Source organism: Schistocerca gregaria, chromosome 7 (assembly GCF_023897955.1).
Source record: "Schistocerca gregaria isolate iqSchGreg1 chromosome 7, iqSchGreg1.2, whole genome shotgun sequence".
Lineage (NCBI taxonomy): Eukaryota > Metazoa > Arthropoda > Insecta > Orthoptera > Acrididae > Schistocerca > Schistocerca gregaria.
In genome coordinates, this window is record NC_064926.1 from 172,777,093 (window position 1) to 172,800,902 (window position 23,810).

Consider the following 23,810-nt stretch of genomic DNA (forward strand, 5'->3'; position numbering starts at 1 on the left):
CTCTAAGATGGCTTGTACGAATGTTTGAATTCGTATTCTCTGTAGATAGATTATATTTGCTAACTGACTGAGAAATAACATGAAGTCAGAAAACTGTTTCGTCTAAGATTGGATGTGTGATTATTTATGTATGGATTCTATACCTACTCCAGTGCACGCTTCAGACGTCAGTTCAGATCTATAGGTTCATGCTTGAGGACCAAGAGCGGGACATTTTTGACAACATTTGGTGTTTGCCTGGATGTACAGACAATAGGGTCACATTAACAGATGGTGATAGTACTAAATTTAAAAAGGCTGATGGAACTGGTGGAAAAATTTAAAAAACGCAAGACGACACTATCGGGAAATTTACAAAAATCCTTCGGAAAAGCTAATCACAATGCAGTACTTTATCGGCCACTACATGAAACAGCCAATCACCGCACAGTGATTTACCGGACATGAAAATAAATCTGCCAACCTTTATGTAGCTGCGACGTTCGAAAGTATCTGGGTGATCTGACTTACGAGCCATGTTCAAAATGATCTACAAAGCCTGATTTTCTTGTCAAAATATAGAAAGATGTTCAAATTACTACAGTATTTGCATATCAAAAAATATGTAAGCTTCACCTGAATTGCAAGAGTTATCCTCATGTACAAAAGTATCTCAAGCATCAAAAATTTTAATCGAAAATATGTAAGCACATGCACACACACACACACACACACACACATGTTTATATCAAATATTTTGCTGCCCCCTCATTAACTTTTACTGCTTTGTTGTCTTTTATGCTTCAGTAACTCATTACTTTTATTAGAAGCTAATTGTGTAGCATCGTTCTGCACAAGTTAACTGAGTGTTGGTGTTGTGTTAGTCGTTACGATAGGAATCTCTGCCTCCATAACAGTAGGTACACATTTGTTTTCGTTGATAAGCTGATGACAGATGAGAAAAGGTAGACGCTCAATAGAAATTCAGTAGGACAGCTACTTGATTATTTGTAGTTATGTGTCTGGCTTTTCTTGTTGTTAACGTCAACGGCTTTTGACTAGTTAAGGTAATTATAACATGGAAAGTTATATCGACGTTACGTGGGCTATAGATTGAGATAGGTATTTCGTGACCAGTGAAGTTACCAACTAACTGTCTCCATGTTATTGTCTTGTTCGTGGCTGTTAAGGCAGAGTAATATGAAAGTCGTACGATATCTAATATTTTCTGTGCATACAGATAATGTAAGTTTTTTGCTATTTTCGCCAGGAAAACAGTGTGAGATGATACAATGGAATCATATGGGAAAATTTAAATTCTGGGAACGATTTCTAAAAGATGAAGAATAACAATGTTTTAAAGAGGTTAATTACACAGTTATTCTTGTGATGTAAGCAATGAAGTACTGAACGTACCCTATTATTACGTCACAGAATAACTTCTGTGAAATGTGTTTGCTAAGTTTCTGATATTAAAATGTGTAACATTGTTTCGCTATGAATGTACGGAAAATCGGCATTCTAAGTACAAAATTTACACAGAATGTTGAATGTCCAACTTGCTGTGCATAATTTTTGTCGAAGCACATTTTTTTGCTTTCACATTCTTGACTTTCATTAACATTTCAATATTAATTAGAAAACTTTGGGGTAGCTACAAACGTAAGTAACATTTACGAGTAATTTGCAATTTTTATGGTATTTAATGATAATACTAATTTCGTGGAAATAAAAGATTATGTAGCATACTTGTTTGATGGATGATTGCTAACATTGTGCTCTGAATTTCACATTCATTTGGAAATGGAGTTCTTCCATCAGTTTTCTTACGATATACGGTTTCCTCCATATCAGTGCACGCCCAAATTGACACATTATTGGACTCAGCTTATTAGAAAATATTGTTTTAACTTACTTTCACGGCACTTTAAGATAATAGGTTGAGTACTGTACTCTCTGAACACTGGGGAAATGTCTAATGCCAGTAATGCTACGATATGGAGTGTTCTGTCCACTCTCGTTCCCTGGAATTCCCACACCTTTCAACAGCAAACACAAACGCACTCATATCGTAACCGCAATGAGTGGAGCAATGGGTATCGTATTATAACCTATTTGTCCCTAAAACTGTCAGTGACACTTCCCGGGCGTTTCGTTTAGCAGATGTTTGAAACATTACATCAGAATCCAGTTGCTTTCTAAATTTCTATTTAGTTGCCATGGTCTACAAATGTGTGAGACGCCGTTTACGTACAGTTGTTATGTGACAATTTTTAACACGAGACAAAGTGCTGAATGAGCTTTATGTTTCGGCTACAGTCACTGGAAGGGTGTAAAATATTGTCATTGCTACACATATATTCAGAAATAAGCTTGAAACTACGTTCTTGCAGGTCTAGTGGTTCCAAAGTAATCAACTGAAAGTCTGAAGTACGAACTGTTCAAATATTTAATTTCTCCTTCTGACTCTGTTGTGACATGTTTATGGATTTGTTCATAAATACCTTGCATGCAATTATATTAAATTAAGTCTCCAGCTGCATCTGCTATAAAACTTTATCTAGGTTTCGTCTATAGTAATGTAGCCTTCTTCAGAAGTGTCACAATATAAATTTGGCATGTGTCAATTGAATTTTATATTGTGGCATTTCTGAAGAAGGAGTAATTATTGTAGGCGAAACCTAGGTTAACTTCCTTTGCTTATGCAACTGGAGGCTGCAATTTAATATAACTACATTTTACAGTTGCTGACTCTGCTGCACCATGCTAAAAATATTCCAAACTGAAGAACATCAGTCTTCTCTTAGTATTTCCATAAATATACAAATGTTTCATGTAAAACCTTCACTGTATCGTACTGGGTTGACACGCTAGACACTAGATGGTCTATAATGGCATAAAAAACCTTTATCTTGAAGAAATAGTGTCAATTCATGTGTGTCACTTCACTCCTGGACTCATTACCAGATCATTTCCTCTTTTTAGAACGCACCTGCTGAAACTGAAGATCAATATTAACTGCACTGGCGACAATTTTAGTATCAGGCACAACGCGCTACAACTTTAGCCAAAATGATGCCATGATTAATAATTTGAAAGATCTGAAGCAATCCCAAACACTCTACATTTACATCTACATCCATACTCCGCATGCCACCTGACGGTGTGTGGCGGAGGGTACCCTGAATACCTCTATCGGTTCTCCCTTCTATTTCAGTCTCGTATTGTTCGTGGAAAGAAGGATTGTCGGTATGCTTCTGTGTGGGCTTTAATCTCTCTGATTTTATCCTCATGGTCTCTCCGCGAGATATACGACGGAGGGAGCAATACACTGCTTGACACTTCGGTGAAGGTATGTTCTCGAAACTTTAACAAAAGACCGTACCGAGCTACTGAGCGTCTCTCCTGCACAGTCTTCTACTGGGGTTTATCTATCATCTCCGTAACGCTTTCGCGACTAGTAAATGATCCTGTAACGAAACGCGCTGCTCTCCGTTGGATCTTCTCTATCTCTTCTATCTTGTACGAATCCCACACTGCTGAGCAGTATTCAAGCAGTGGGCGAACAAGCGTACTGTAACCTACTTCCTTGGTTTTCGGATTGCATTTCCTTAGGATTCTTCCAATGAATCTCAGTCTGGCATCTGCTTTACCGACGATCAACTTGATGTGTCCTTCTGTATCGAACGCCTTGCGGAAGTCAAGAAACACGGCATCTACCTGGGAACCCGTGGCTATGGCCCCCTGAGTCTCGTGGATGAATAGCGCGAGCTGGGTTTCACACGACCGGTCTTTTTCGAAACCCATGCTGATTCCTGCAGAGTAGATTGCTAGTCTCCAGAAAGCTCATTATACTCGAACGTAATACGTATGCCAAAATTCTACAACTGATCGACGTTAGAGATATAGGTCTATAGTTCTGCACATCTGTTCGACGTCCCTTCTTGAAAACAGCGATGACCTGCGCTCTTTTCCAATCCTTTGGAACGCTACGCTCTTCTAGAGACCTACGGTACACCGCTGCAAGAACGGGGGCAAGTTCCTTCGCGTACTCTGTGTAAAATCGAATTGGTATCCCATCAGGTCCAGCGGCTTTTCCTGTTTTGAGCGATTTTAATCGTTTCTCTATCCCTCTGTCGTCTATTTCGATATCTACCATTTTGTCATCTCTGCGACAATCTAGAGAAGGAACTACAGTGCAGTCTTCCTCTGTGAAACAGCTTTGGAAAAAGACATTTAGTATTTCAGCCTTTAGTCTGTCATCCTCTGTTTCAGTACCATTTTGATCGCGAGAGTGTCTGGACATTTTGTTTTGATCCACCTACCGCTTTGACATAAGACCAAAATTTATTAGGATTTTCGGCCAAGTCAGTACATAGAACTTTACTTTCGAATTCACTGAACGCCACTCGATTAGCCCTCCTCACACTACATTGCGCTTCGCGTAATTTTAGTTTGCCTGCAAGGCTTTGGCTATGTTTATGTTTGCTGTGAAGCTCCCTTTGCTTCCGCAGCAGTTTTCTAAGTCGTTTATTTTACCACGGTGGCTCATTTCCATCTCTTACGATCTTGCTTGGCACATACTCATCTAACGCATATTGTACGGTGGTTCTGAACTTTGTCCACTGATGCTCAACACTATCTTTACTTTAGACAAAACTTTTGTGTTAAGCCGTCAGGTACCCTGTAATCTGCTTTTTGTCACTTTTGCTAAACAGAAAAATCTTTCTACCTTTTTTTAAATATTTTCAAATAGTTCGGGTCTGTTTGTCACCAGAGTGTCTAACTCCGTACGATAATATGTGTTTCAGCTCACAAATTTAACTTACTAAGAGATTCAGCAGCAATGCAGTCTTATCCAAAGGAGCTGCAATTGTTCTTAGAGTGTCAATCCGAACACTCCAAAGGTATCAGAAATGAATTATAAATAACTTCCAACACACTGTTTCAGAATTTCCCGTCGACGTAGACTGCCACTTAACATGTTGTAAAGCATTTAAATCACTTCCAAAAAATTATCTCGTTCATGACAACACTCAGTTGCATGTACTCCACAAAAGTGTACAAGAAGCACACAGAAAAAAATTCTGCAAGAGGAATCCGCTGAATGAAATGTGTTTCAGTAGTATGAGATCTTCTCATATTACTTCCGCTACTTTCCCTGATAGGTATTTGCGATAGCTGCTCCTGTTTTTACAAATTCTCGAAAACTGTCATTTAGTTCAAATATATTACATTCCTTAATTAGGTAAGCATACGCTCCACCACATTTGTTCGACGTCAACGTGCCGTAGCCACTGACATAGGCGGCAGCACCAACAGTAGTTGTAATATAAGCCGTGTCAGAGGGACGTGAAGAGAGACAGCTGTCGTTATAATGCAGAAACGGAATGTTTTATCTCTTGTCCAAGAGGGCATAAGAATTTGAGTCACGGACTGGAAGCATTTCCGAAACTGCTATTTTGTAAACTGTTCCCGTGCCGCCGTGGGTAAAATACGGGGTGTTCAAAAAGTCTCTCCGCAGTGCCGTATGATTGTTAGCAGCGCGTGCCGTATGATTGTTCGCCTGCCTGGATTACTTACCTTCAAGTGGACTCTCCCGGCATTCCTCTGTTTCGTTTACCTCAGCCAGCGTCTGTAGTATCCTTGGTGTGTGTCGTTACGTGTTGACGTGAACGTCGAAATTTAGTACCTTTCTTAGTTTGTTTCGTTTTTGTCAGCGTTAAAATGCTAACCATTGAAAAACTTGTGTTTTTCGTCGAACACCTGTTCAAAGCTGGCTGTAAGTACACAGTTTCAGTTCGTCAAATATTTAATTCAGTTTTCCCGGAGACAACACTCCCAGGTGCGACTGTGTGCGAGATTTGAATTACTAATTTCGAAGTACGGGTACAGTGACTGATGTACCAGGAAGTGGTCGTCCTAGATATTTCCGATAAGATGTCCTCGAGTCCGAACAGGTCACTAAGAAAACTCGACCAGGAAACCGACGATAGTGTAGGAATGGTCCACACAGCTGTAAGGAAAAATTTGAACGTTTCCCGTACAAAGTGACAGTCGTGCAAGAACTGAAAACACGGATTGTAGCAAGAAACTGCATTATTGTCAATGATTCAAAAATTTGCTTCAACAAAATGGAAGGGGTATTCTTAAACATTTGATGAGGCGTGGTTTCATTTATCCGGGTACATGAACTCGCAGAATTCTCGTATGTGGAGCACTGCAAACCCATTGTAAATTCATGAAGAACCATTTCATTCAGTAAAAATTGGAGTTAGGATTGCAATTTCTAGACGTCGGGTTGTGGGTCCCATATTTTTCAGCAAAACAATAAACGCACAACGACACTGCAACGAGTTTCATTTTGGTATATTCACTGAGGAATACGGCACGCGCGGCTAACAATCATACTGCACTGCGGAGAGACTTTTCGAATAGCCCGTATGTCGATCATGGCAAGATGGCGGTATCCAAAACAGGCGCCGAGGTGAGGGTGGACGGCAGCTGTGGAGATGTGTACGGGCTAATATACTTGCAAATGTTGAGCAAATGACAGCCCACATGAACCAAAGAGGTATCAACAGTGTCTGTAGTAACGTTTGTGTGTGTCGTTACGTGTTGACGTGAACGTTGACATTTATTTCCTTTGTTAGTTTGGTTCGTTCAACGATGGTCCATCGACGTTGCGGAGAATGAGCCTCTGCAGCGTGATTCAGGCGCCCATGATGACTGTAGTTCAGCGGCGCTGAAGGCTGATATTTGCAGCGAGTGGCATCTGGTGGCCTTTTCCGGTGAACCATCTTTTATGCTCTGTGCGACAGATGGCAGTTGACGTATAGGCCGAATGTAGGTTGTGGTCACATTAATGGGAATAGACAGTGTGAGCACAAATAGATATAAATAGTTTTATTTTTAAAGTTGAATGCAAAGCATTTCCTGCATATTTCGTATAAAATTGCCTTGTGACGAAATCATAAGTGCCTTATGCTTGAATGTTGTTTGCACTCATACTAAATTATAACAACCTTTCACAGCCTTGGCCGTGCACTCTCCGGCGGTACTCCGCAAGGTTACCGCCCTTCGGTTGTGCTATTCCAGCACTAATCGGAGCGCTAGTTTATAGGTGCCAGCCAGCCAGCCAGCCAGCGGTACAGCCCAGCAGCAGCAGCAGCAGCAGCGGTCCCGGCCGGCAGCAGTGGTCCAGCCTGTAGCAGCCAGCCTGCCAGCCAGCCAGCCAGCCACCCACCCACCCACCCACCAACCCACCCAGCCCGCCCTCCAGCAGTAGCAGCCGCCGCAGCGGCGGTCCCGGCCCCGTCCGCGGCAGCAGCAACAGTAGTTGCGGCATTCCTGCCAGTCGTCGTCGGAGTCAGCTTCAGCTTCAGCGCCAGCAGCGTGGACCTCTGGTCGTCTTTGTCTTCGCCTGTCCCCAGTTTTTTTCTTCTTGTTCTTCCCCTTTCCTTTTTGTCCTGTGTCTTTTTGTGTATCCTTGTCGTCGTCTCAGCCCCCACCACCACTACCACCACAGCCATACTTTACATGTCCCCCTCTGCCGCCACCACCACCATTACATGGTGTGCCCAGTCACACCCCCCTCTATCAAACCCTCCTCTTCTCACTCTCCCTTCGCCTTCGCTCTTTGTCGCCCCCTCTCCAGCTTCTTCCTCCTGCTCCTCTCCCTCTGATCCTTTTCCACCATTCCCCCAGCCTGTCACTGCAGCTCCAGCTAATGTGGTGGCCTGTCAGGTCACTGCCCACGCCCAACTCTCCCCATCGCCTTTGCCATCACTGCCACCGCCATCGCCGTCGCCGTCGCCGTCACCGTCACCATATCTGGCGCCATCTGCTGCGTCCACGCTGGGACCTACCTGTTCCCGCCACTTCCCTACAGCTCTCATCCCTCATATCACCACCCACCCTCCTGCCGCCGTTAAATGCCCTAGTGACCCTGCCAACTTCTCCGCTCCCAAAAAGGCTCCGCCCCGTCCTCCTTCCCCGCTCTCAGGATTCCATGGATGTCTCCCCACCTGCCCCTGCTCCCTCCGCTTCCTCCTCCTCCTCCCCCCTCTTTATACCAACACCTCCTCTCCATTCCGGATCCTTCCATTCTCGAGGCCTGGAATCTCTCCCTCCTCCTCCGTCTACATGTCCCTGGTGCCCTCATCTCTCTCCTCACTCCCAGATGGGGTTCAGTTCTCATCTCATCCCCCAGCCCTACCCTCAATACTTACATTCTCTCTCGCCTCCCCATCACCCGTTTTAGCCCCAACGCTTCCCTCACACTTGCTCCTTCTCCATTTCGAACCCGCCAACCCCAACCCCCACATCGCCCGCCGACCCTCATTGTGATCACTCAGCTCAGTCTGTCGATCACTGAGGAGGAGGTGTTAGCGAAATTCAATGCGCATCCCACACTGGAGGTGCGGGCAGTCTGCCGCATTTTCAACTGCCTTATGCAGGTTTTCTCCGAGGATGCCCCCTCCATTGACCGTCTCTTGACGGAGGGTACCCTCCTCTTCAACCGGCGCTATAAGGTCGAACCCTCCCGTACCCCTCCTCAATCCCTGTGTTGCCAGAGGTGTCTGCGCTATAACACACACCCAACAGCCGAGTGCCACGAGGTCCCCACCTGCCCGCATTCAAGACTTCCTCCAGCAGTGCCCTAACATACAATCCCTTCCCTCCTGCAATACCTGCAATCTCCCACATCCAACCTACTCCCAAAAGTGTAATGCCCAACCCCCTCCAACCACTCCTGAGCTCACTGTACCTGTCCATCCTCTGGACACTCCTACCCCTCCTGGCAATTCCCTTCGTCCCCCCACCCTACCGCTGAGGACATCATCAGGTTCCTCACTATTGTCTTACAAAACATCCACCCTTTCCAGCGCCCTCACACCCTCCAACAGGTCTCCCTCAACGCACATTACATTTTCCACTTGAAAATGTATGCCACCTACTCCAACAACCAGGCCCATTTCACCTTCTCCCGTCTTGACACCCTTGTCTAAATCCCTATCATGGTGCGACACCACCGTATCCTTTTCAACAACATCCACTCCATTCCCACCAACAAGAACCTCTTCCGGCACACTTTGCCACCCACAGCGTAGATGCCTTCCTCCTCAATGAAACTTTCCTCCAACCCCACCACACCGTCCACACGTCACCCTACCTCCTTCACCGCTCCGATAATCCCCTCCTGATTGCACGTGGCGGTGTTGCTATTGGTCACCACCACCAGATCCCAGTTCGGCTCCTACCTCTCCTTCCCGACCCCACCGAACACCTGATCCGTAGTCTCTTCTTCCCTGGCCTTATTGTCACCTGCGCTACCATCTATGTCTGCCCTAACGTCCCTATTCCCTTCGAATTCCTCTCCCACATTAACTGTACCTTCTCCTCCTACATGATTGCCGATCTCAACATGTCGTTCTGCCGCCCACTTACGGCAGTGTCATTGGTTCCTCTCCTCCCTTCAAGGGGACCTCATCCCCATCCCCCTGCACAATCGCCCCGAATCCAACTCCACTCCCGCTGTTATCCTTTCCGCACCTAACCTCCTTGGTCGCATAATGGTGGATGTCATTGAGCCTATTGGTAGCGACCACCTCCCTGTCCTCCTCACCATTTCAGACGGTTGTTGCCCCCGTCCGACCCTTGTAATGACCCTCCTCCAAAGTAGATCCATGACTATTCCCGTGCCTACTGGAATGCCTACTGGGATACCCTCTCCACCTAGGTCGATAGCCACCCCTTCTCCTACCACCACCCTGATGATGTAACCCATGCCGCCTCCTTTCTCCAGCAGACCTTGTCTGAGTCTGTGGAAACCCACGTACCTACTGTCGCCATCCACCCACACTTTCCTGCCTTACCCCCATAGGCTGTCCTCCTCCTCCGTGAATCCAGTCATCTCTACCGTGCCTTCCTACACACTCGTGACCCGGACACACTAAGACACCACCGGTAACTTCAGTGACACATTCGTAATTTGCTGACGGCCAAGAAACGCCGGGACTGGCGGCAGACATGCACCCATTTAAATGCTACCCTACCTATCAACTCGTACAAGTTCTGGTCAGCCTTCCATCGCCTTACCAGAACTAAACCCTCCCCCTACTATCCTCTTCTCCATGATGATCACCCATCCCCTGACACCCTTAGTAAGGCCAATCACTTTGCCTCCTACCTGTTCGATGTATTTTCCATTCCAGACGATCCCCAGTTCCATTACTCCATCTTCCCAGATGTCCACGATCGAACTGACATCTCTGTTCCTCCCCTCGCACCTGGTTTCCAGTACTTGGACAACATTGCACACACAGAACTCAATGCTCCTATCACTACACAGGATCTCATTGCTACACTCCGCACCAAATGCAACACCGTTCCTGGTCACGATCGAGTCACCTACCTTCACCTTCGTGAAGCTCCTGTCTCTTTGCTCTCCACCCTGGCCAGGCTCTACAATGTAGTCCTGTCCACCGGTTACTACCCAGTCCTGTGGAGAACCTGATGTTCCTTAAACCTGGTAAACCGCCATCCGCTATCTCCTGCTACTGTCCCATCAGCCTTACCTCGGTCTTCACCAAGGTCCTGGCATCTATCCTCACCCACCGCATCCACCAGCAGCTCCGCCAGCACCGCTTCCTTCCCATTACCCAGTGTGGATTTCAGTCATCCTCCTCTTTTGACAGCCTTCCCCTTCACCTCACTCATCTCCTTTCTGAACAGATTAATTCCCGTCGCTCTGTAATCTTCATCTCCCTCGACCTCAAACGTGCTTATGACTGCGTATGGCATTCTCGTCTCCTCTTCAAGCTCCAAACCTTCGCCCTTCCTATTAATTACGTCTTTTCTCTCCCGCCGTCCTTCCTACGTCACCATCAATAACACGGATTCCTACACCTTTTTTCCCTCCGCCGGTGTGCCCCAAGGCTTTGTCCTATCTCCCCTTCTGTACCTTTTATATACAGCGGACATGCCGTCGACGTCACCCCCTGTCCACCTTCTCCAGTTTGCCGATGACACCGCCTTCCTTGCCCTTACCCCCACCCGGCAGGGCTCCCAACACCATCTCCAATCCCATCTTGATCAGTTCACCGCTTGGTGCAACCAGTGGTTGCTCAAGGTCAATCCCTCCAAAACCCAGGCGATCATTGTAGGCAAAACCAACCCTTTCTTCCACCTCCTTGATTTCTATCTCACCATTTATGGCCATCCTATCGCCCTCACCCCTACCCTCAAGTACCCCACATCTCCAGAGAATCCAACCCAATTCATGCTTCTGACTCCATCTCCTGAAGCACCTTTCCAGCCGTATGTGGGGTCTGGACCCCTCCATCATACTACACACCTATAAATCCCTCATCTACCCTATCCTTTGTTATGCCCATCCGTACTGGATCTCCGCCCCTCCTACCTTTACAAAGCCCTCCAAATCCTTGAACCCCATGCTCACCGCCTCGCCTATCGCATCCGTCTCCCCTCCACCACGCGGATCCTGTACGATCTCTTTCCATTCCCCCTCCTCCTCCTTTTCCTTGAGACAATACGGATCCTGTACACGTTCCGCAAACTCGATGCTCCTCACCCACTGGTCTCGCCCATCCTCTCCCACCCACGCCCACTGCCGCGCCTGTATTTCCATATCCCACCCAGTCTCCATCACTCCACCCTCCTTATCCTCTCCCAAGGTGGCTTCCGCCAACTCCCCCTCCCTGAGAATGTCCTCCTCTCCTCCATATACCCCTCCTACCAACTTTGATCCTCCTTCCTCCTTCCTGTGTCTGTTAATTTGGGCACCCACCCTCCCTCCTCCCTTTCTCCCAACTCCTCCCCCAGACTTCCCCTCCCATGTCCCTCTACTCCTCCTCCCATCTCCTCAGCCATTGGCGTCTTGGTTCTCCACTCTCCACCCGCCCCCCCCCCCCCCCGCCCTTCTTCCCCTCCTGGCAGGTCCCTGGACTCGCACACGCTACGTGGACTTTCGCGCGCCGGAGATCATGGCCATCGGTGTCTCGTGTGTGCCGTCGTGTTCAGTGTTCAGTGTTCACCGTCGCACTCCATCGTTCACCTGTGCCATCGCCGTCTTCAGTGTTTCTGCGTCGTGTCAACAGTTTCAAGTGTTGATTATCGTCGAGTGTGAACGGCTCTGTGTTTGTCTTTCTGTGTAAACTGTTTTCTTGCCCACCGTTCTATAACCTATGTGTAATCTTTCTGTTTTTTTCTCATTGTGTATCCTATGGCTGAAGAGCAGCATGGAACGCTTCTGACAGACTGCCTGTTGTACAGGCTTTAAAATAACAATAAAGGGAAAAAAACCTTGGCCGTGTACATTACCTGAACATATGTTTCCGTAGGATCTCCTACAACACTTAAAAGTAGCGCAATTTCGACTCCATCAGAAGACTGTTTCATCTCATGAAACCATCTCGTTGAGCATTCAAGATTAAATACGAAACAGAATCGTATGCAATCGGCATGTCAGAATTATAACAGTGAGGACAGAAGCGAAAAGCAGGAGCTATACTCGCTGAGCTAGTGTTGGGATAATGTTCTTTATTTAATTACATGATAAAAATGTGTTTTAAAATAGCAGCCTGGTCGGTGCCAACAGAAACTGTGGAGTGTCCCAATGCTTGAGAGTGTTTGGTGGCTAGCGATATTGTCGCAGCTGTAATGTAGCAACTGCTGGTGACAGTACATGCCACAATAATTGCTAACAGTGATGCTGCAGCTGTTTACATGGTCACAGAAAGAAGGTACAGCATTTCAAGAAACGTCATCATACTGGTGTATTTGTCGTTATACTGCGGTCTGACCTGGCAAGGAAGCTCATCTGTGGGAGATGACTCCATTCTATAGATGATATCAGGAGTTCAAGGTGGCAGCGACTGCGACACCTTGTTGTGATGAGAGAGATTCTTCTTAATCAGGTACTCCATTCTTGAAGAGTACTCTGTACCTGAAGTGAAGTTATTCCAGTGCCCAATGGGCATCCAGCCGGAACACCATCTGTAGCCGTTAGTTTCATCAATAACATTGCTCTTCGGCTTAAGGTATTAGACGCTGACACTAAATCGTGACCTCAGAGAGCTGCTAAAACTTTTGTGCTCGACAATGCGTTGATTTAGATATTCCGCTTGTGATTAGTTAAACACTACACAAGCCAGATTACGGCAGTTTTCTGTTAGCTGTTTTTAATGAGTAATGTGTATCGACCAAATTATGACAAAACAGGCTCAGACGATCTTCTGCACATCTTCTTTGTATAGCGACGTGATTACTTGTCTTCTTTTGCAGAATAAAAATTAAATTTAGAATGTCCTCAAGAGAATTCAGTTCCATAGCTTTCCATAATGTGTAAGATGACTTTTAATTTTATTCTAGAATTATCTTACGTTGTAGTTTTTGCTGTCGACTGTTGTGGTTACCAATAATACGCTCGCTTCCAATGTTCTGACATCATTCGCCTCAATGGATAACTGTCTGCTTGTTGAACTTACTGACGTGGAGTAAACCGTAATTTCCAGGGTTTCGTAGAGGTGTATGACGTCAGGAGGCTTCTTTATATTTCGATCTTCACTTTTTGTCTGGCCCTTTTACCTGTTTCTTCACGAAATTGTCACTTCTCTTACTTCACTCCTTATAGGTGAAAGCACAGTAAAACAGGATAGAGCACATTATCATTACAGCATTTTGTTCCGCTGTAATTCAGCAACTCTTCTGCAACATAAAACGTGAATGTCACATCCCTCCCGGAGTCTACGTTCTGTAAATTAACTGAAGAACCACATATTCACATAATCGAAATTAGCACCACAGTATTCTACAAAGTATCCATAATACCGAAGTTCAACAACTTTAATTTACCAGCAATTACCACCATATTCTACGAAATAACGACAATACAGAATTTAACACTTATATTTACTTATAATTAGATGCAAGAAAGGTTTTTAAAAGGAAAATTTGTAATAAAGCACGACTTTCCTGACTTTCTGTGTCTGGCTTGTTACGACCTATGAAAACATACGGTACCTACATTTCGGAACCTCATGAATGAATGAGAGAGCGTAAAATTATTTGTCTTGTAGTGCCTAATATATATAAAAATACCAATTAATAATTACGACAACCTTTAATCCTACAAACATAAATCAAAATGACCTAATGAAAAGAAATCGCTGTCTGAATGACAATGGCCTAAACCTGTGCTACATTTATTCTCCCGGATACTTGGAAAATAAATTTACGTATTAGATCGCAGTTTCTGCCAAATATTATAATGCAAAGGCAGTAATTTTTTACCGAGCGAGGTGGTGCAATGGCTAGCACACTGAACTCGCATTCGGGAGGACGACGGTTCAATTCCGCGTCCGGCTATCCTGACTTAGGTTTTCCTTGATTTCCCTAAATCTTTCCAGGAAAATGACGGGATGGTTCCTTTGAAAAGGGCACGGCCGACTTCCTTCCCCGTCCTTCCCTAATCTGATGAGACCACTGACGTCGCTGCCTCGTCTCCTACCCCAAACAACCTAACCCAGTAATCTGTTATGTCGATAACATTTGAATATTATTTATCGATGGCATTTGAAACCTCATGGAAAAAGTAGTTCACCGATATAACGTTCGTTAAAGGTTCAGTGGAATTTCCTTAAAAAAGACTCGAATGATTTAGTAAATAGATGGCACAGTCTGTACACTATAAGGGTATGTGCTAATGCTCCTGCGACAGTGGAGACTGAATGAATCAGTAAACACTGAAACACCTTATTCTTTTTCGTTAGCTGTTAACAAAATATTGCATCGGTGGTATGCCAAGTTACGAGTGATGCTGAAAAACACCATATGCAATGTACTTTGTGAGCTTTGTCACTAATAAGCAAGCGTTTAAAAATAAGTGAGAACGAGAGACGGAACGCAAAACTAAATAATGTTCGCACCGTATCATCTGCTTTGTGTAAATTCGCAACACGTTGACGTTATAAAACACGGATGGGGAAATCATTCCGAAGACAGAGAGAGACATAACAGCAAGAATTCTGGAGGCATGGAGGAGACATTTATCGTACTTAAGCAGGCCAGTAGGAATATGGGACTTCATATTAATGATCAGAAAACAAAATGTACTTCTGCTGGAAAAGCACTCAAGGACATGTCAGCCTTAGTGAGACACTAAAAATACGTTATTGGGAGAGTTGATCAGTTTAACTACCTGGGCACGACAATCATCCACTTAGGTGACAACACATATGGAATGAAACCGAGATTTATAGCACTGAACACAGCCCATTTTGCGTTATAAGAACTGTTAGAAAAATACTGAAATCAGCCAGATAGAGCTGACAGGGGCACGCGGTACGGTTGAGTGATACTGAAGTAACTAGAAATATATAGGATGGAAATCCAGGGGCCAAAGCGAACGAGTTAGCTGAGAACTTGATGGATACATGGAGTCATGGAGAATCTGTTTAAAATTTGTTGTAATGGACGAAAATCTCTGTCCTTGCATATTGATATCTGTTTGAGAATTGTAAACTCTAGAGACACAACGAAGAAGTGACGAGATAAACGTTATGTAGTTATCATGAGGGGCCAGCACTGACAAGGAGTCAGTACGAAAGAACTGCATGCATGTTGACAAGAAAAATTTTAGGGTTGGAAATATGCCATGTAATTACGTAAACCAACGAACAACGTATTTACAGAGAAGGTTGAAGAGTCAGGACACGGAACAGTTCTCTGGAATGTAATCGAAGAATGCATTGCATGGACAAGAGGTTCAGAAACGTATCAGAGATTTTTGCCAAGAATCAGCTGAAAACAAGTGAAGAAGATGAGCAAAAATTTACTTACGTTTTGGTATGAAGTTAGGAGAGGATTCAAGGACTAACTGACATGTGAAACCAACGCTGTTTTCAAGGATACATTGATGTATTTAGTAGAAGCTGAAACATACAATGTTAGAATACGTATGACAGACAGTGTTAGTTAAAGCAATATTATACACTCCTGGAAATTGAAATAAGAACACCGTGAATTCATTGTCCCAGGAAGGGGAAACTTTATTGACACATTCCTGGGGTCAGGTACATCACATGATCACACTGACAGAACCACAGGCACATAGACCCAGGCAACACAGCATGCACAATGTCGGCACTAGTACAGTATATATCCACCTTTCGCAGCAATGCAGGCTGCTATTATCCCATGGAGACGATCGTAGAGATGCCGGATGTAGTCCTGTGGAACGGCTTGCCACGCCATTTCCACCTGGCGTCTCAGTTGGACTAGCGTTCGTGCTGGACGTGCAGACCGCGTGAGACGACGCTTCATCCAGTAGAAAACATGCTCAATGGGGGACAGATCCGGAGATGTTGCTGGCCAGGGTACTTGACTTACACCTTCTAGAGCACGTTGGGTGGCACGGGATATATGCGGACGTGCATTGTCCTGTTGGAACAGCACGTTCCCTTGCCGGTCTAGGAATGGTAGAACGATGGGTTCGATGACCGTGCACTATTCAGTGTCCCCTCGACGATCACCAGAGGTGTATGGCCAGTGTAGGAGATCGCTCCCCACACCACGATGCCGGGTGTTGGCCCTGTGTGCCTCGGTCCTATGCAGTCCTGATTGTGGCGCTCACCTGCACGGTGCCAAACACGCATACGACCATCATTGGCACCAAGGCAGAAGGGACTCTCATCGCTGAAGACGACACGTCTCCATTCGTCCCTCCATTCACGCCTGTCGGACACCACTGGAGGCGGGCTGCACGATGTTGGGGCGTGAGCGGAAGACGGCCTAACGGTGTGCGGGACCGTAGCCCAGCTTCATGGAGACGGTTGCGAATGGTCCTCGCCGATACCCCAGGAGCAACAGTGTCCCTAATTTGCTGGGAAGTGGCGGTGCAGTCACCTACGGCACTGCGTAGGATCCTACGGTCTTGGCGTGCATCCGTGCGTCGCTGCGGTCCTGTCCCAGGTCGACGGGCACGTGCACCTTCCGTCGACCACTGGCGACAACATCGATGTACTGTGGAGACCTCACGCCCCACATGTTGAGCAATTCGGCGGGACGTCCAACCGGCCTCCCGCATGCCCACTATACGCCCTCGCTCAAAGTCCGTCAACTGCACATACAGTTCACGTCCACGCTGTCGCGGCATGCTACCAGTGTTAATGACTGCGATGGAGCTCCGTATGCCACGGCAAACTGGCTGACACTGCCGGCGGCGGTGCACAAATGCTGCGCAGCTAGCGCCATTCGATGACCAACACCGCGGTTCCTGGTGTGTCCGCTGTGCCGTGCGTGTGATCATTGCTTGTACAGCCCTCTCTCAGTGTCCGGAGCAAGTATGGTGGGTCTTACACACCGGTGTCATTGTGTTCTTTTTTCCATTTCCAGGAGTGTAGTTGCTAAGCTTGTGAAACAACTGTCAGCAATTGAAGCGAAGCTAACATTTTTAAAGATCAGGATTCGTATTATAACCACGGTACATGGCAAGGTAACAACATTAGAATTAGGATCACAAAATTTGATAAGATTTTAACACATGAGCACGAATATGGTGAAAGTGAGGTGATCGTACTAGCAGCCGACATGCTGATTTCTTGAAGCAAGGAAAGGTTCAGTTTGATTTTAAAATTTTGTGTGTTCCAAGATTGGCAGTGATAAGGAAGTTTTGCACTGAAAGGATTTGTTGAGAGAAATAGAAGTACCTCTGCTTTGTAGAACTGATGTAACTACTTAAAAATGGCTTGGCTGAAGATGTAAAAAAGACGGAATTAATGATGATGACCATTTATAATGATTCACTCAAGAAGAGCACCTGAGAATAGGTTCAGCATAAAACCAGTAATCTTATGCAATAATTAACGAAAGAGCAGAACTAAGAAATCACTGAAGTTTTTCTATGTAATCTCGAGCAGATCGAGGCAAAATAGAAGCTAAGTTAAAGTTAAAGTGGAAGAACGAAATAAAATCTGTTTCGAACTAGTGGTGTTCAGTAGCTACATGTATAGGCCGTAAGACTAAAGTGGAAATAAATCAGCGCATCACGTGACTGTAATTTGAAAAAAATCACAATGATTATTCACAACACTTAAATCCATTCCTGCTGTATGAGTGCGGAATCTTGAGATAGCGAATGAGCTACTAATAGTTTCGTCAGAAGTGAATATATATTGAGATATATCTTCTCCAGCAAGTAATGAATATGGGAAATTTGTTTTATCTTTACATCTTTTCCAAAGACAGTTCATAACCTGTTAATGTGTTTTTGGCACAGCATCACTGAACCAAATGATGAGGATAATTTGTGGAAGTCGGATTAAGAAGAGCGAAGTGCCTTTCACAGTGTTAAGAACAGTACAGTGACAATAGTACTGCTCCATATTAAAGTGAAGGAAAAGTTATATATTTGGTGGGTGGTGTAAGACATTATAAGAGGCGTGGAGCTGAGCGAAGGATTGTTAAATGTCGATCTGACGGTTAATTCTACTTGGAGGACGGCGGGGGTGGTTCTGGAGCGGGGGAGAGGGGGAGGGGAGTGTATGGGAGGCAGCATCTGTATAGGGGAATCACTTTGTATGAGTGTGAAGTGCATGAAAGGACTGAGCACAACAAGAGTGAAGTTTAAAACCGATCCAAGAGTATTTACAATTCTGGAGTTACATCAGCAAAAGTTAATGTACGACAGGTGCTACAAATTATGAAGACAAGGCACCATACGAATACAGTCCCAATTACAATAAAGATGAAATATAAACATCGAAAGAACATCCAAATTTAGATGCATTGTTTCAGCACCAGGGCGGCCCGTGTCATGGATTAGATCTAAATTTGATAAAGTGTAAGGTTCTCATTTAGAACCGTGCGTGCGAAAATCTTATCAAATACATGCTTTTGGAAAATTTAATCTATCGAAAACAGTTTCTTCGATAATCGCGACAATGAAAATAAAAAATTTCTTTCGAGCTTACAGTCAAACGAGAATAAAATCAGTGTTAATGAACTTCAGTTGAAATCTAGAAAGTAGAAAGTGTGCAGATGACAAGGGCGTCTATCGTATATGTAGAATTATCAGTCAGCGCCAAAACCTGTAGAGTGACAAAGTATAAAACAACCGACCAATTTCGGCACTATAAAGCCTGATGAAAAATCCTAGAAAACTTTATCTAATTATCAACTGTCTGCAGCAATTTACTACGGAAATTTATATACCAGCGTGCGCGGTATCTACCAAGTGTAGTATTATTGCTAAATGAGATAATTACGGCAGCCAGGTTAGCTGTGAAGAAACTGGTGGAGGAAAAAGGAGAGAAATATTATTGGCTGATGAACCGCTTGGATATCAAGCCGATTAAGCTGTATTAATGAAAACACACATCCAAACGTAAAAGAGAAATGTTTAGAAAACCAAATTCCACTAGCTCAATACACAACCTCACAGCACTACCACAATTTTGCATCCCGATGCTGTTGATGTCGAATACACGATCCCTGGAATTTATTAAACAGAGCAAGGTATAGTGAAAATAAAATCATTTCATTGTAGTGAGGACAAAATTTACAGTAGTGAACTGACTGTCCATAGTGAAGAAATGATGTGCGTTTGGAATGACTGAAAATGTATCGATATCCCAGTACAGTATTAGTGTCTTATTTTTCTGGTTTCAGTCAAATACGTATTAGAAACTGTATTATGTAGCGAATAATTGATTTTATGAGACCATGACGGCAATTATATACTATATGGAGATTTAATGTACTCTTTAAGTGAAGTAGTTGAGACAGAGCTTGCGCAGAATATATCGTATGTGGAGTTATGTTCACTTTATTTTATTACAGACAAGTGAACGCGAAAAGAAGACTATACTTGCGTGCGCGTAGTGCAAACAGCGGGAGAACTGCGGTGAACGTGTTTTTATTTCCTTTACACAGTCAACAACGGCTGCATGAGACTCTATTATTTATATAAGGACCAAACACCTCTGACCTTAGTAATATATTGCTCACTACCCGCCCGCAGCAGGAGACGTCTGAACAATCGCCATGATTTTCTGGGGCACCACTGCCATGCTACACAGTGTATTGTGAATCCAATAGTGAGGTTGAAACTTGCCACCTTTGATGACCCTCCCGAATGCACGTTAGTGATGGCATTGATGTTTTGGAAGTACTGGTATTTAAGTGAAACATTATCCAAACGGATCCAAATGGTCTGTCAAAAGAAGTGGACAAAAGACATAGACGGATTTCAGTGTAGCATCACACCCATACACACCGTTGGCGAGCGTGGAAGTGATGAAGTTGGAATTACATTTGAATATAATAGTGGACCATGTTGTACTACATGGGAACGTGAGGACAGACATACCCGTCAATAAGGTTCCCATCGACCACGCCCACTACAGGACAGGATCGCTGTGTTGTGCACGTAACACGTCACAACAGCAATACCTTTATACGTGCGCCTGCCGTCCGGTAACAAGTAATGGGCTCATTGCAACACTCGGTGTTACCGCACCGCTGGTCCAGGACTAGCAGCAGCTAAACTGGGGTACTACTGTTCCATGGTAGGCTGCTATTAACATCACCAGATGAACGTTTCTGCTAGGAATGGACTGCTCCTGAATGATGTCGCAATGCGTTCAGCGATGGTTCACAATTATGCACTGTCCTCGATGAAAATCGTCAACGAATATGGCGGCGATCTGTGAAGAGAACCTGTTGTTTCTAAGGTTTTGAAAACACAGTCCTGGTGTGATGGAGTGAGGAGTAATTCGGAAGTGACTGAAGAAAGACTGGCAGCACAGTGTCATGTCACAAACATCCTCAAATGTTACTTCTCATGCTACAGTATTGTGCTGCCATTTTTCAATGAGACAATGCTCAGACAACATCCTTGTGTCTCTCTGAACTGTTTGCGTGACTTTGAAATAATCCTTTTGCCACCAAGACCCTCAGATGTATTCCCAATAGAGCATAAACTGACGTGAAACAAATCGCTGCACCAAGAAGGCACGTGCGTAATAAATGAAAGTTGATAGGCGTGTTTCTACATGTCAGAGATTATGTCCATTCATATTTCGCTCCATTCCCATCATAAAAGCGCTATGAGCGGCACTATGACGATTAAAAACAATTTTTCTTTAGATACAAGCTATAAAGACCGTGAGCGTTAGTTTCCGTTGGGACTGGACGTTGCGAGTTGGTATTAGTCAAGAATACCTCAAAGGTGGCATAGACGCCATTACCAACAGGTAATTGTCAGCACCCCACTGAGTTTGAAGGAGGTCGTGTAATACTGTACATGATTTATGGCATCGGTGGTCACAGAAATGATAAGATTGGTCGGCCACAAGGGACTACCGACAAGGTAGTATGACTCTGGCGCATCGCAAAACATTTGCATCAGCAACCTGAGAGTAGTTGACACCACAATGACATACCGAACTGTTACGAATCGTTTTCTTCAAGGGTAGTTCCGACTCAGACTCTTTGTAGCATGTACTCCACCGACCAAAAACCACCTCCATTTGCGACTACAGTAGTGTCAAGCGAGAGCTCACAGGAGGCAAAGTGGGGGTTCGTTGTGTTATCCGATAAAAGGTGAATGTGGCTCCGTGTCTGTGATGGTCGTGTGTTGGTTAGAAGCGCCTGCAATCAACCTGTCTGTGTGTAAGACACGCTGGTCCAACATCTGCACCTATGATCCGTGGTGTGATTTCGTACGACAGCGGGAGCATTCTCGTGGTTCTTCCACGCACCCTGACTGCAAAATTGTACATCGGTCTGATGGTTCGACCTGCTGCCTGCTGCCGTTCACGTACAGCAAAACTAGAGCTGTTTTCCAACGGAACAACGCTCGCCAACGTATCTACATCGACATGGATACTCTGCACATCACATTTCAGTGCCTGGCAGAGGATTCATCGAATCTTCTTCACAATTCTCTATTATTAAAATCACGTATAGCGCGCGGAAATAACGGACACCTGTATCTTTCGGTACGAGCTCTGATTTTCCCTTATTTTATCGTGATAATCGTTCCTCCCTATGTAGATAGGTGACAATAATATATTTTCATATCCGAAGCAGAATGTTGATCATTGAAATTTTGTGAGAAGATTCTGTCGCAACGAGAAACGCCTTTCTTTCTTTCTATGACGTCCAGCCCAAATCCTGTATCATGTCAGTGACACTCTCTCCCATATTTCGTGAAAATACAAAACGTGCTGTCATTCTTTGAACTCTATCTATGTATTCTGTCAGTCCTATCTGGTAAGGACCCCACACCTCGCAGCTGTATTCTAAAAAGAGGACGGACAAGGCAGACTCCTTAGTACGTCTGTTACATTTTCCAAGCGTCCTGCGAATAAAACCGCAGTCTTTGGTTAACCTTCCTCACAACATTTTGTATGTGTTCCTTCAAATTTAAGTTGTTCGTAATTGGCCGGCCAGAATGGCCGAGCGGTTCTAGGCGCTACAGTCTGGAACCGCGCGACCGCAATGGTCGCTGGTTCGAATCCAGCCTCGGGTATGGATGTATGTGATATCCTTAGTTAGGTGTAAGTAGTTCGAAGTTCTAGGGAATTGATGACCTCAGATGTTAAGTCCTATAGTGATCAGAGCCATTTGAACCATTTTGTTCGTAATTGTAATAGCTAGGTGTTTAGTTGAACTTACAGCTTTTAGATTAGACTGATTTATTGCGTAACCGAAGGTTAACGAATTCCTTCTTGCACTCACGTGGATGACCTCACACTTTTCCATATTTCGGCTCAATTGCCAATTTTCGCACACACCATTCATGTACTGTTTCTAAATCGTTTTGAAATTTGTTTTGATATTCTGACGACTTTATTAGTGGATAAACGACAGCGTCATCTGCAAACATGCTAAGAACGCTGCTCATACTGTCTCCTAAATCGTTTATATAGTTAAGGAACAGCAAAGGACCTAAAACACTACCTTGGGGGACGGCGCAATCACTTCTGTTTCACACAATGACTTTCCATCAATTTCCACAAACAATGAACTCTGACAGATAATCACAAATCCATTCATGTAACTGAGACGATATTCCATAATCACGCAATTTCACTACAAGCCGCTTGTGTGGTACAGTGTCAAATGCCTTCCGAAATCCAGAAATACGGAATCGATCTGAAATCCATTGTCAATAGCACTCAATACTTCATGTGAATAAAGAGCTAGTTGTGTTTCACAGGAACGATGTTTTCTAACCCATGTTGACCATGTGTCAATAGACAGTCTTCTTCGATGTAATTCGAAATGATTAAACAGAATATATGTTCCAAAATACTGCTGCATATCGGTAATAACTATATGGGCCTGCAATTTAGTGGATTACTCCTTCTACCTTTCTTGGATATTGGAGTGATCTGTGCAAATTTCCAGTCTTTGGATACGGATCTTCTGTCGAGCGAATGTTTATAAATGATTGTTACGTGTGGAGCTAATGTATCAGCATACTCCGAAAGGAACCTAAGTGGTATACAGTCTAACCCAGAAAACTTCCTCTTATTAAGTGATTTAAGTTGCTTCACTACTCCGGGGATATTTACTTCTACGTTACTCATGTAGGCAGATGTTCTCTATTCGAATTCGTCTTCATTTTGAAGGCATTTCGGAAGGATGTGTTTAGTAACTCTGCTTTGACAGTACTGTCTTCGTTAGTATCTCCATTGCTACTGCGCGGAGAGGCATTGATTGTTTCTTGGCGCTAACATACTTCACATACGACCAGAGTCTCTTAGGATCTTCTGCCAGCTTTCAACACAACGTTTCGC